The sequence below is a fragment of the Equus caballus genome, chromosome 14 (assembly GCF_041296265.1).
Source record: "Equus caballus isolate H_3958 breed thoroughbred chromosome 14, TB-T2T, whole genome shotgun sequence".
Classification (NCBI taxonomy): Eukaryota; Metazoa; Chordata; class Mammalia; order Perissodactyla; family Equidae; genus Equus; species Equus caballus.
The window spans coordinates 49496287-49511642 of NC_091697.1; positions in this window are offsets into that span (position 1 = coordinate 49496287).

Sequence of the window (15356 nt, forward strand, 5' to 3'; positions counted from 1 at the left end):
GTGTTAAGCAAGCTTTCTGGAAACAAATCCATTTGAAAGATTGCACTATGATTAGGACTGCATGCTCTGGATGAAAACCTTCTGACTGGGGCCAAAGTCAAGATTATTGGTTCTGTTGTGGGTGTTCTTGGGATGGGACAATTCTCGAGGTCACCATCATTAGTATCAACATGACCACCTAATGTATCTCTCACTTGCTCAACCATTACAAATGTGCTTAAAGCTGAGTTCATTTACAATCTAAATGCATATGTAGGATGGTAATCAGGGCACTGTGCTAATTTAGGTATTGTGTTTTAGGGGAAACAAAAGGTATGTTACTATTTTATTCATCTTCAAATTAACTATGAATTGTGCATCCTTGTATAGCTCCTCCTGGGGCAAATGAGGAAGTCCTAGTTGTCAAAATTAATGTTTAAAAATCAAACTAAAAAATTTTTTCCTGGCACCTGTTTGATGACGGAGACTTATAATCAATAGCAAAATTGCCCTGGAAAGCAAGATTTCATTTCCTTCCCCTGGGTGATCAGGACGTCGTATGTGTGGGTTTGCTCTGAGCCCCTTCAAAAGTCCCCTCTTTCTCTTCCCTCGCTCCCTCTCCCCCTCATTCTTGTGCCTGTGCAGACATCTGAGTAGTCGCTGATCACTTTCACTTCTGCTGGGGAAATTACAACACACTTCTTTAAATGGTATAAAAAAGGAGAAAACTTAGATCTTCCGATACCAAATCATTGAACTTTAGAGGGTCAGGAAACTGTCAAACCCAGCAGGATCGTAAAATGCCTACGTGTCTGAGAGAAGCACTGGGGTGTGAGCGGGGAAGGAAGAAAAAAGAGTCGAAAGGGGAATAACGGAAGAAAGAAAGAGAAAGAGGTGAAGACAGAACAAACTGTTTAGAGTGAACACCCGTACATTCATCTACTCTACAGATCCTTGTTGAGCATCCGAAAGTACCGGGCACCGGACTTCGCATGTTAGTTTCCACGAGGGTCCGACTCGGGGAATATCTGCTCAGTCAGTAGCTCTGAGATGAACCAGGAAATTCACCAAAATTAGGAGAGTCATGGTATTAATCAGGATCACTCTGAAAAAAGTTGTACCTGAGAGGAAGAATCCTCTGATCTGAATGTTTCTCCTCTTGTGAAATTCCTTCTTCGTGCTCAAGCAGAGAACACCTCACCGGTAGCTACGTGTCGGTCAAGCGTCATGCACGTTGCTTCTTCTGGTAAAAGGAATCTGTGTCACTTCTAAGTTAGATTTTGTTCTTCTGTTGCTGTCAGAGCATTAGCCCAGAAAGGGGCTGGCTTCCCTGGTGACTGCTGCAGAAGCAGGTGCAGGTCATGTCCCACAGATATGAACTCTGATAACCACGAATGAATGTCTCCTCTGTGCAAGAACAGAGGGAAACAAAGCACAGCTCCCACCCTCCTGGGGCTTTAATGTAACTATATAATGAGAATTTTCCTCTGTGCAGCTCCTTCCCTCAAAGGACAAAGAAGACTTTTCAGAGGTTGCTTCATTAAAGTGACAGGGAAGGAAGATAGGTGGCATTTTTATTCCCATTCTATAGCTGGGTAAACTGAGTTCTAACCAAGTCAAGTTAGCTCATAAAGGTCACCCAGAGGTTAGAGCATCAGAAAAAAAGAAATGATCACAGGACTGATGTTGCATGCTGGGTAGTTTAAACTGAAAAGGAAGAAAACATTTTTTATGTGTGGGCTTATCTAAAAGAAACGTGTTGCTCTGAGGTTCCCAGTTTCATTTATTCAGCAAGTAAGCGCCAGGCAACTCTTCTAGGCAATGAGGATACAGCAGTGAACAAAACAAAACTCACATGGCACTTATATCTAGATAAGAGATCCAGACAATGCAGATATTCAAAATATAGCATGTGTTAGGTGACAAGTGCTATAAGAAAATGAAAACATAGTGAGGGGATAGAGAGTGATGGGAGGGACTGCTTTAGCTAGACCGGGGGGGCATCTCTGAGGATGAGCAGAGCTCTTTGAACAGAGCTCTGAACAAAGTGAAGGAGCACGTTCTGCGGATATCTGGGAGATTCTACACAGGGGAACAGCAAGTAGAAAGGCCTTGATGGAGGAAGGGGCTTGGCAAATTTGAGGAAAAGCAAGAAGAGCAGTGTGGCTGGACTAAAGAGAACCTGGGGAAGCAAAGCAGCCAGGGGCCAGGCTGTAGACTTGGGCTTTGACTCCGAGTGAGATGGGGAGCTACTGCGGGTTGTAAGCCAAGGACTGTTATGATCTGGCTTAGTTGTAACAGGATCCCTCTGGCTGGTGTGTGAAGAATAGACTGCAGAGGAGCAAGTGCAGGAGCCGGGAGGTGGGGGGACAGTCAGGAAGCTGCTACCATCATCTTAATGAGAGAGAGCTGGTGGAGACGCGGGTAGGGGTGTAGTGGTGGAGATGGTGACAAGTGGTAGTATTCAGCATGCGTTCTGCATGTGAAGTCAACAGGATTTGCTAAAGGATCGGATACAGGTATGACAGAAAGGGAGAGCCTTACAGATCAGATAATTTAGCTGAGGTGTAAGTCCCTCACAATTTAATATTCCAGGATACCCATCAGGATCAGGGAAAAAACATCCTTGCCTTGGAACTCGGCCTTTTGGCCTGCACGAGATGACACTGTCTGTTTAGTCCTAGTTCCACTCGTCACTAGCTGAGAGCCGAGGGCGAGTGGCCCTCTCTACTCCTCAGTGTCTTTGCTGTGAATTAGGGATGATCATTTCTGCTCTACCTGCTTCAAAAGGATGTGTTGAATAAACCTCTGTAAAGTTTAGGCGGCACGGGCTTAGGGATTATTGGTTACAGCATCAGCACCATCAGAGTTAACTTTGTGAGTCTGTTGACTTGCCTCTGGGGTATCATTAAGAGATTCCAGGAAGTTCCCCTGCCCCAAGGTCCCCATCCAACGGCCTGGCCTGTCGTGATGAAAGAATTTCGCAATTAGCCTGATTCCTTTCTGTTAATGCGTTGTGGACCCCAGACATCCTCCTTTAAAAAACAGAAACTCTAACTCAAGCTACTGTCAGTCCTTTGTCATTTTATGTGAATTCATGTATCAGATCACTTTTTTGCCATGATAGCCAGCCTAAGTTTGAACGGGAGAAAGGAAAGAACAAATCTGAGGCCGAGAATGCAACAGTTGGGGGGTTGCTGAGTATACTGTGGGCAGAGTGAGAAGCTCCTTGGGGGAGGAGCCTCCAAAAATAAACTCTGTCTGTGGTGAAATATTGTCCAGATTTGCCTCTCATCAGGGTGTTTCTCTCATCTAATAAAAAATGAAGTCCTAAAAGGGCACCTCCTTGACACAGTTATGAGTGGCTACAGAAGCCAAATCACTATAGAAAAATATTGAATTCATGGAGAATCATATGCTTTAATAGCCCCTTTGGCTTGCTATGTTTAAACAAACTTGTCCCCAGGCATCTCACACTTCTCCAATTATGGGTGTCCCTGCTTTGCCTCAGCCTTTTAAAGAGTTCCTTTCTCCTAAATATTTCTGGAAATGCCCAGGGGTGCTGACTTGTGATCAGAAATAATCCTGTTGATTGTCCCCACCTTGGTGGGAATCTATGGACCTGGGCTCCCATGCCTCCACAAAGATGCCCCTCAGGACTAGAAGTCTGGCCGCATGCTCATTGCTATCACAATGACCACCACCCAAAATCCTGCAAGTCCAATGCTGGTGAATTTGGAATACCTGCCAGTTGCCTAAGCTGGAAGCCCTTGTCACCTTCCCACTCAGCAAAGTGAGAGGAGAACACTTGGGGCTACATTCAGCTAGGAGTCCCAAAGCAAAGTGGCTCAACCTCAGATGCAGTGGCTCATGGTAGGGCTTTCTCACCGGAGGCATGGTGAGCCAGGCAGGGAACTTGTCACCCTACACCCTAACAGTTCTCCAGAAGTACCGCTTCTCCAAGGTTGAAACTCTGCTCCTCCCGTCTTCGCCGCTACCTTCTTCTCCTCAGAGAGAGTTATCTCTGAGCTCAAGCCAATGTAACTGTGATTCAAATGCAGAGGGTTTAATTGCTATCTACACTCAGTTAGGGGCCCCACTGCAAAGCGGCATGAGTCCCCCAACGTGTTACTGCCTTTAAGGGCTATCATTCCTCAAAATCACACCCCCTGTGCCTTTCTCCAAGACTGCAAATATGCCCTCAGGGTGCCAGGCTCAGGACAAGTTCTGGTGTCATCTAACAGATACCTGCAACCCCCACACCCCCCTAGCGACGGTCAGCCTTTATCATGGGGGTTGTGGTGCCAGTTTTGTTCTGCCCCACAGAACCTGTTCCTCTCTATAATCTGTCCTCCATCTGGGAACACCCTCGTTGCACAGACAGAGATTTGCAGTGCATGGCTGGGCGGGATTTCGATCCTTTCTCCAGAGGTTCCTAAGCCCTCCTGTTGAAAATAAGTAAATACAAATGAGTGCATTGGGGAAGACTGTGGCCCACCTCCACTCCCAGAAGCTCCAGAGCCACAGCTCCTGCCCACGCAGTTCCAGAGCCACAGCTCCCGCCCACGCAGTTCCAGAGCCACAGCTCCCGCCCACGCAGTTCCAGAGCCACACTTGGTTGTTCTGAACCATGTCTGAACCTTTGACCTCTTCTCTCCTGAAGGTACACCAAACAGTACATCCCACGAAACCCCACCTCTCTCCTCTCCACATCTCTGCCCAAACAACATCGTAGATGATGATAAGACATGTTTAGCTGGTACTGATGGTTAACTGGAAGTTCCTAAGTGGAAGTGAGAATTACTTACATGTTCGAAGCGGCGATGTGTTTTTAGTGGTTGCATATAAATGCTCAACACTCCCAAACAGGGTGGGACCTTGCTGAGGAGGCAGGCTGTGAGATACAGGGAACAGCATCTTTCCTTAAAATAATGTGCATTGTGAAACTTTTCTCCTCATGAAAGTAATATATCTTCATTGGAGAAAGTAGAAAAGTAAAGAAAAATATGTTGAAGAAAATAACAATCAACTATCATCCACTTCCCAGAGATAGCCATGGTTAGTATTTTAATGCATTTTCTAAGTTATTTAGCATAACTTAACATATTTTAGAAACCATAATCTAATATAAAAGCATGAAATATATAAGGATATATTTTTAAAAGATAATATTTGTTTTATACACATACAATTTATCATGCACATGTATAAGTATATACTAGTAAGTATAAGTTAAGTAGATATTAAGTATAAGTAATGTGTGTATGTATATATACATTATTATTTTATCATAAGCATTTTCCCAGGTAATTAGAAAAGTGTGATTTTTGATGGCAACATCCCATCTTATGGATGCAACATAATTTATTTAACCATTTTCCTATTGGTTGATACAAAGTGGTTTCTAATTTTTTAAGATCACACACTGCCTCTCTTATTCTTAGTGAGATAGGACATATTCTTAGGAGCAGAATTTCTTTCTCAGGGGATACATATATTTGGCATTTATGGATACATGTAGCTGAAATGCCATCCAGATAGTTTGTTCTGATTAAGTGCCCACCAGGCTCTAGGAGTGTGTGTGGTAGAGGAAGCATTGCATATAGTTCAACTTTTGTTTCTGATAGGAGGAATCCAGGACCTCAGTTCCTAATGTTCTTCTGCCTTAAGGTGGATACATAACCTTGTCAAATCACTTAATTTTTTCCCTGCCTCAGTTTACTTATCTGGAAAAACGAAGATAATCTCATCGATTTTGTAAACTGTAAAATACCATACAAGGATGAGGTATTAGTTTAACAATGTAATGTGCATATAGTGCTAAAATGGATTAACTGGTGCTCTGATGTCAGACTGCTGGTTTAATTTCTGGATCCATCATTCGTTACTTATAATTACACACCTTGGGCAAGTTACTTATCTTCTCTTTTCCTCAGTTTCCTCATCTATAAAATGGATAACAAAAGCACTTACGTCATGGATGAGGATTAGAAAAAATGACACATTTAAAGCATGTAGCACGTGTTAGTTACTATTATTATCATTGTCACTTATTATTAATCAGTGAATTTAGACTCAATGTGAAACTGTTAAGAAGTCACTGGCTTCCTGTTGGATGTTCTTAAAGCAATGGTGGTATGAGTATGTCTATGTCATGTAGTCACAAATTTAATCAAAATACCAAAATAATTTTACTCAAAATGCCAAATCAATTAGTAAAGTCAGTGTTTTTCAAAATGTGTGCCCTGAAGTTATAAGTTCTGTAGTGTGCCCTGGGGACCTTTGGCAGGCAATTGGGTGGTAATCAGAATGGTAAGGGCAATGAGGGTTTCAAGATCCCCAAGCACATGGCTTTGCTTTTATGGCAGAAAGTGTTAGCTGATGAATAAAACTGTTTCTTCTTCTTGGACCCACAGCTAGACCTCACTTCCCAGGTCCTGTGCAGTTAGGTGTCACCATGTTACATTGTGGGCATATCGTCTCCGCCTCACCCACCCAACTCTGCCACTGCTGCCTGAAAGCAGTCATAGGCAATATACAAGCAAATGCATGTGCTGTGTTCCAATAAAACCTTACAAAGCTTTGCTGTGGTTTGCCAACCCCTGAACTAGAGCATGGTGAACAAGGCAGAGTTGTACCATGTGGTTGGAATGGCAGAAATTGCTGGATAGGAAGGACCTTGTGGACCCTAGCGTGAAGTTTCCTTTTTATCCGAAGAGCAGGAGGGAAGCCTTCAGAGGGTTTTAGAAAGGGGTATGACCTGATATATATAAGCCCAGTCTTCAGTAGATGGGTATTCCAGCTTTCGATCACCATTTTATTACGTCCTCTGTGGAGTCTCCTAAAGAAATTCAAAGCAATCTCCTGACTGAGACGGTAGCTTCAGGGGAAGACCAGCAGGCAGACCCCAAGGAGCTTCAGGAGGTGGCACTGATAACCCTAGTGAATTTGCCATGGCTTTAGGGCTGATCCACAGGCGGGATCAGAAACCCACATCTGTCAGTCCACCATCCCTCTCTTCCTGTCAGGCTTACACTAAGTTCAGGTGATTAACATAGTAAGTCAGAAGCCCAGTTTAGTAATTGTTAATAAAATACATAATTGCCACATGTGAGCAGTCCCCATAGACATACCTATATTGGAATAACATAGCAATCATAATGGTGAGCATTTATTAACAATGTGCCAAGCACAGCATAAAGCACTTTATATGATTACCTTGTTCAATTCTCACAACAAGCCTAGCAGGTAGGAATTGTGGTTAAGCCCTCTTTACGGAGAAAGTCAGAGGTTATGTAAATTGTAAGATGACAAAGCTAGTGAGTAGCAGAGCTGGGAAGTAAACCCACATGGTATGAACCAGAGTCTGGGCTTAATGGCTACAACGTGGTGTTCCATAGAAGGCGAACACGTCCAGAAGTTTGCTGGTGGACACTGAGTCCATGGGCAAAAGAAAGGCAGAGAAATACAATTTTAAGGTCAACAGGCTAACATGGCCTGATGCGTCCATCTCACGTAAGATTAATGGTATTGCCAGCAGGTGTTCAGCTCACAAAGTCCTTCGGTTACCACATTCTATCCACCTCCACACTGGGCCTTGGCATTATTTCTGGGACAGGAATTCCCAAATCCTATTATCTCCTGGATGTGTCTGGAGGAAGCACTGCTGAGTTTTGTTTTGCCAACTCTCTTTTCCCTTTACATCTTATCTGCCTTTCTACCACTTCAGATGATTTTGCATCCATTTTATGTGAATTTCATAAACTCCAAGGGGAATTCCCTCCGCCTCACCGCACCGTCAGGGCAGTCCCCGACATAATTAATCATCTCCCCCAGTAAGATGTCAGGTGCTTCAAAATCTTTATTTATATCTTCGCTGTAAAATAAATAAATAAATCAGCCATATCTGCAGTGAAGGGGTCAGTTAGAACGCAGTTTGTCATACTAAATAATAAACATCTAACCTCCTACAGGGTAGACCAGGGCTCCTCCGCGAGGATTAGAAATAGTACGCTTGCCAAGGTGTGCTCAAGAGGTCACTGAGGAGCGTACCTTAGCTTTTGAACTCCTTTAAGGGAGAGCGAAAATGAAGGAAAAGCTCTGCTTTAATAAACAAGACTAAGTCCGATGATTTATGAATTATATTCTCATGAACAAATCAAATCCTACATCCACTAACATGGATTCTCTGCCCAAAGAATAAGCTAGGAAAAAGCACATTTAAGGAAAAGAGAGCAGATACTATTGGTGGAGTCTTCACGATGAGATGTCTTGAGAGGATGCAGCAGTGCGCCGCAGCCGCGTGGGTTAGCCCCGGATAAACAGCTGTTCAGGGCACGCTACAGGACCTTGTACACGTCTCGAAATGACTAACTTGTACCCATGAGACAGGATTTGACCCACTGATTAGCGTACCGTAAAGTTTTAATAAAAATTGTTTTTTCAGAGTGCTGCTTTGATGAGCAGATGAATTATCATGTGGGAGTTTAAAAATTAGTCAAAGGGTCTTGACAACCGAGTCCTTTAAACTTGGCCTTCCCTGGGCCCGTGACTACTCTTGATCATAATCTGAAAGAACTTTAACTTCTCATGTAGAATGGAACACAAGTATTTTTCTAAAATAAATATTAATAGCATAACTCTTGTGCTTTATTATTTTAGCTAATTTGTGTCAATGTATCAACATTCCAAAGAAAATAGAAAGCATATGTTGGTTTTTAATAACTTTTTCTTTTTTATTATTACTATTGACATATAATTCATGACATAAACTTCACCATTTGAAAAAATACAATTCAGTGGGTTTTAGTATATCCTAAATTTTGTACAACCCTCTCCACTATCTAATTCCAGAGCTTTTCTATCACCCCAACAATAAACCCTGTACTTATTAGCAGCCACTCCCAACTCCTTTCTTCCCAAACCCCCTGGCAACCACTAATCAACTTTCTGTCTTATGGATTTGCCTATTCTGGACATTTAATATAAATGGAATACAGTATGCTGCCTTTTGTGTCGGTCTTCTCTCACTTAATATGTTAAAGGTTCATCCATGTTGCAGCATGTATCAGTCAGTACTTTATTCCTGTTTATGGCTGAATAATATTCTATTGCATGGATATACTACATTTTGTTTATCTGTTCATTAGTTGATTAGGTTGTTTCTACTTTTTGGCTATTATGAATAATGTTGTTATGAACATTCATGTATAAGTTTTTGTGTGGACATACGTCTTTATTTCTCCTGGGGAGATACCTAAGAGTGGGATTGCTGGGCCATCTGGTAAGTCTATGTTTAACTTTTGACAAACTGCCACAGTGGCTGCACCATTTCACAATCCCATGAGCAATGTATGAGAGTTCCAATTTCTTCACATTCTCACCAATATTTGTTTTCCATGTTTTTGATTATAGCTATCCTCATGGGTATAAAGTGATACCTCATGTGTTTTTTATTTGTATTTCCTTAATGATGTTGAGCATCTTTTCATGTGCTTGTTGGCCACTTGTATCTCTTATTTAGAGAACTATCTATTCAAGTCATTTGCCTACTTTTTAAGACATATGGTTGTCTTTTTATTATGAAGTTATAAAAGTTCTTTATATATTCTGGATCTAGACCCTTATCAGATGTACAATTTGCAAATATTTTTTCCATTCAATGGTTTGTCTTTTCATTTTCTTCATAATGTCCTTTGAAACAGAAAAGTTTTTATTTTGATGCAGTTCAGATTATCCAGATTTTTTCCTTGCTTACCTGTGCTTTGGGTGTCACATCTAAGAAACCACTTCCTAATCCAATGGTATAGAGATTTGCACCTATGTTTTCTTCTAGGTGTTTTATAGTTTTAGCTCTTACCATTTAAGTCTTATAGTTTAAGTCTTTGATCCATTTTGAGTTAATTTTTGTTATGGTGTGAGGTAGGGTTCCAACTTCATTCTTTTGCATATGGTTATACATTTGTCCCAGCACCATTTATTTAAAAGGGTATTCTTTCTTCATTGATTAGTCTTGACATTATCAGCAAAGGTCAGTTGACTATAGAGGCTGGCCTGGAGGCATAGTGATTAAGTTCACACGCTCTGCTTTGGCTGTCTGGGGTTCATGGATTTGGATCCCAGGTGCAGACCTACACATCACTCATCAAGCCATGCTGTGGCATTGTCCCACATAGAGGAAGATTGTCCCACAAAATAGAGGAAGATTGGCACAGATGTTAGTTCAGGGCCAATCTTCGCCACAAAAAAAAAAAAAAATCAGTTGACTACAAACATATGGGTTTCTGGACTCTCAATTCTATTCTATTAGTCTATATGTCTATCCTTATGCCAGTACCGCATTATCTTGATTACTGCAGCTTTGTAGAAAGTTTTGAAATCAGGAATTGTGAGTCTTCTGAATTTATTCTTCTTTTTAAAGATTATTTTGCTATTCTGGGTTAATAATTATTTAAAATACTAAGTAAAAAGTGAAGCTGCAACTCTCTAACAGAAGATAATTTCAAAAAAGCACTGTGGCCTGTGCTTGGTATGTGGTAGGTACTTTTGAAAATGTTTGTTGCATGGGATGGATTGATTTCATCTCTATTCTGATTCTGAATGCCCAAGTCACTTCTTCTCTGGAGCCTTTCCGTAACCTCTACGAAAACCAATAATTCCTTCACTCACACTCTGTATATAGCTCTCTCAGAGCACCTGGAGCACTTCCATGCATTACTTGTTTACGTATCTATTTGCTGCATTACACTATAACCCCATAAAGGACTAGAAACACATCTAATTTGTCTCTAGGTCCCAAAGCCATGTTCTGAGTAGAATGTTTATTGTTTATTGGAAGATAATGTTTATTGGAAGAAGAGAAGACAAGAAAGAGGGAAGGGAGGATAGGTGAGAAAGCAAAAGGGGAGGAAAAGTGAAAAAGAGAGAAGAAACAGGTAACATTTAATAAATGTTTATAATGTCGCAGGCATTGTTCTAGGAGGCATTATCTCACGCATTCTCTTAGCAACTTGATGAGAAACGTGCTTTTATAATCCCCATTTTACTGATGAGGACAGTGAGGCACGGAGTTAAATAATTTGCCCAAAGTCACAGAACTAACAAGTAGCCTAGGCAGTCCGGCTCCTTGGTCATGTTCTTAAATACCACGCCATGCCGACTCTCAGATAAAGACTGAAATAGAGACCCCTGGGCTCTACCCTTAGAGACTGGTTCTGTAGGTGTGAGGTGATGCCCAGGTGTCTGTACTTTAAACAAATTCCCAAATGATTTGGCAGACAACTCAGGTGGAAGCCAACGCTATAAGGGGTGGCCAAAGAAAACATGACGGAGGGTCAAAGCAGGGAAGACTTTGGTGAGATGTCATACTTGGGAGGAAAAGTAAGAGGAAACTGAGTACTAGTAAAGATGAGGAGGAAGCAAAACAAACTATCGGTAGTCTAACTAAGAAGGAGAACTGATCAAGCAATGAACACACTTCAGCCTCTCCCTACGTTGGCCCCCGGCTGGCCCTGGCTGTGACTGTTGCATCCTCTGCAATGACATGTGCCTTCTACCAAGTCCATGTCATACCTAAAATCCGCCTCAGAGTATCCTATGAGCAGATGAATGAGTGAGTGAAAAATAAGAACGAACAGTAAGAGAAACAACTAATATTCATTTATTGCTTATTATGTGCCAGGCTATGTTCTAAGTGCTTTATATGTAAGAACTCAGTTAAGCCTCCCAACAGTCCTGTGAGGCAGGTACTATTGTCTTCCCTCATTTTACAGATAAGGAATCGGGGGCACAGAGGGTACGAGGCTTATGAGGGTCACATAGGCAACAAGTGGCAGAGTCAGGTTCAAATCCAGGCGTTCTGGCCCCAGAGGTCATAATCTTAACCACTATGCTGCTTCTAGAAGAAAGAAAAAAAGAAGGAATGAAGGACAAGGACCATTAACATTGGAATTTAGAAAAGCTACTTGGAGCAAATTCTCATTTGAGAGACATGAACACGCACACCCTGCGGAGCCCCACTGTTGTTAGCCCAGCTCCGGCAACTGTCAGAACTCAAAGGGCAATTAGCTCCCTCCTGCCAGAGGCTGTAGGAGCCAGCACGGGGTACCCAGCCATCTATGTCCCTGTGGCAGTGGAGACAAGCTTCTCTACTCCTGAAAAAAAGGCTCCCAAATTAGGGTAAATTGAGTTTCTTTTTGGTGAATTTCATCAAAATTACCATCTAAAAAAGGTATTTGTCCTGAGTTATCTATGTAGGAGAAAAGGATTTGTTTTTTTTTTATTCTATTATTTTGGCAGCAAGGAAAGTTTGAATGACACTACCAGGGGCTCTGAAGGACTTGTGTTTTCAGAGGAGATGTTAAAATGTGTAAAATGTCCAAAGGATACACTTTCGTGGTTGAACTTAGGATCTTTAGGAATATTGCTTTACTGTGTTTACTGATGATTACTGAAACTGAGCAGGAGTGGGTTACATTCTAGGGCAGGGATTGCCAGCCTCGGCACTACTGACATTTTGGGCTGTATAATTCTTTGTTGGGGGGATGCTGTCCTGAGCACTGTAGGATGCTTAGTAGCACTCCTAGCCTCTACCCACTAGATGTCAATGAGACTCCCCCCTTCCATCTGTGACAACCAAAAATGTCACCAAGCATTGCCAAATGTCCCCTGGGGCAAAAATCACCCCCAGTTGAGAACTACTCATCTAGGAGAGACCATTACAATTTATGGCACCTCTAAGATCTCTTCAAGGTACTGTATGGCATGATCATTTTTTTATTGCAGCACTTCAAATACATGGGTGTTATCATTAAAAAATATTTATAAACAAAATACTCTTAATAGCAGGATATGAATATGTTTGTGTCCTTGGAAGAGGAAGAGGAGACAAAGGAACAGGTATAACAATGTGTTTTTGGTCACAGTAATACCCCTATTATTATTATTATTACTATCAACTATTACTACTGCTATTATTAAGTGTCTAGTACTGTGCTAAAAATTAGCCTTCATAATCTCATTGAATCCAATCATTATGCCTATTTAATAAACAAGGAAACTGCGGTAACTCAGTCAAGATCCACAACTAGAAGCTTCAGAGTCTATGTTCTTTCTAGTTCTGCCCTAGTCCCAGCCAGTTCTGTTAATGTTATTCTTCCTTTCAGCATGATCATTGTCATCACTTGAGCCTCAGACTATATCTATCTGTCCCCTATCCAAACTCTTACTCATCCTTTACATCTCAACCTGTCCCCTCCAGAATCTTCCTTGATCCTTGCCTTCATCCTCTGACCTCCTATGTTCCTGTCACAGCCTGTGCACATCTTTATTATTGCATTTTCTCTATCACATGATCTCTTTGTGTTTCTGTCCCCTCTTCACTAGGAGAGCCTTGAGGACAGGAGCCTACCTTATTTATCTCTATGTCCAGTGCTTTGCATATAGGCATACAGTAGGAGCCAAATAAATATGGCTATCTAGTAAAAGTTTTGCAGCTAGAGGTAATGAGAGGAACATCCGTGTGGGTTGAAAGAGATGGGGAGTGAAAGCCCAGAGACGTAAGGAGAGAAAGACAGTCAAAAAGAGGAAAAGAAACTTACCCAAGATCATGCAGTTGGGGGGGTAGGACAGGAAAGGGTCCTAGAGCCAAAACCAAAACCCAGTCCCCTGTCCCCTCATTCAATGCTTCGTACACTGTTATACAAACTTTGATGGTGAAGTGAAAGGGGTTATGATGGCATTGATATAAGTAAACAAATGAATTGGCAGGTTGACACAAGGCCGGCAATAAATTCATAAAAGGTAAATATTGACATCCGAAGATTATATATCACTATGTATAGTGTGTAGAGAACTCTGCCAGGAGTTAGGAAAGCTCACATGTTCATTTTAGCTCCTTGGCAAATCAGTGAGACTCCAGACAAATCATTCTATTTCTCTGTGCTTTTCTTTCTTTGGGCTGTAGAATTTTGCAGGTTAAAGAGCATGTGATCAACTCCTATGCTGTTTTAAATGTTTTTCTTTATTTGAGCATGCTCAACTGGATGTGGAAAATCTATGGTTCTTTTGGGTTTGACAAGGATCAAGTCCCACAGCGATACGTAATTTGTGTGGTTTATTGAATTATAGGACCCCAAAGCTGCAAGGAGCCTGATAAATCATACAGTGAAAATTTCCAGCTAGCAGCTGAATTTCTTTTACAGAATCCCCAGCAGGTGCTCAATGAGCCTCACTTCACGACCCATGATGTGAGGAGGGAAGTTTAGTTTGAAGGGAGGCAGTGTAGTGCGTGCGTGTGTGTGTGTCCTTTCTGACTGGGGTATGCCTACACGTCCATCTCACTTCCTGCAGGGATTATGACTTGTTGGTTTCTTTACCTTGCCAGGCCCTAGGACAGGGCTTAGTGACGGCAAAAATCATGTAACATAACAGCACAGGACATGTCAGACACGGTGCTAAATTCTTTACATAGAATAGCTTATTTAATCTATATAAGAACCGTATGAAGCAAATACTATTATTACCTTTATTTTTCAGATAAGGAAACTAAGATTCAGAGAGGTTAAGGAACTTGCCTAAAGACACATGTCTACTAAGAGGTAGAGTCTGAAGTCTATGTCAGATGGAGCTGGAGCTATTAATAACCAAATAAATGTTTACAGAATCCAACTAACGCTATCCCTATCCACCACCACGCCTTGCTCCCCTGCGATGGAAAAGAGAGAAGTACGAAGTTTACACACGTAAAACAGTAGCAAAATTTGTACAAGAATTGTGGACTTCATTCAACTAAGGGGTTGACTTTTCATATTAGTGGAGTTTTTCCTTCAGCTATCAGGTTTGGGTTTCAAAAACACAAATAAGAAGAAGACATTAAAACATTTTAATACCTACTTCACTAGACCATATTTAGAGATACCGTCTTTCAGTTAATATATTATCAAGTCTATATAAACAAAGCAATAAAAATAGGGCTGGATCAATATGGAAAGCAGAGTAACAGTTTAGGCTGCCCTAAAGAGAAACTAGATGAGACATTTCTTTTGGAGAATTGCCAGGGTTTCTTTTTTTTTCTTTTAAAGCACAGCCTAAAATAGAGAAGCAATTTCTATATTAATAAAAAATGGAAATCTGAGGCAGATGTAGCCAGAATGAGTGAATTAACTAAAGGCTGGTATTCTCATTTATGTACGTGTCCTTTAAATAAAGAAGGAGTTTGACCATTTCCCTTAGTTAATCATTAACAGGAAACTCTAGCCAAATTCGCGTGGCAGGTAAAGTTTATTTTTAGGCATCCAACTGGCTCCTCTCTCTGGCTTCCCCTTCCCTTTTGGGTCACCCTAGATGCCTCGTGACCTTAGCCTGCCTCTCTTCCAGAA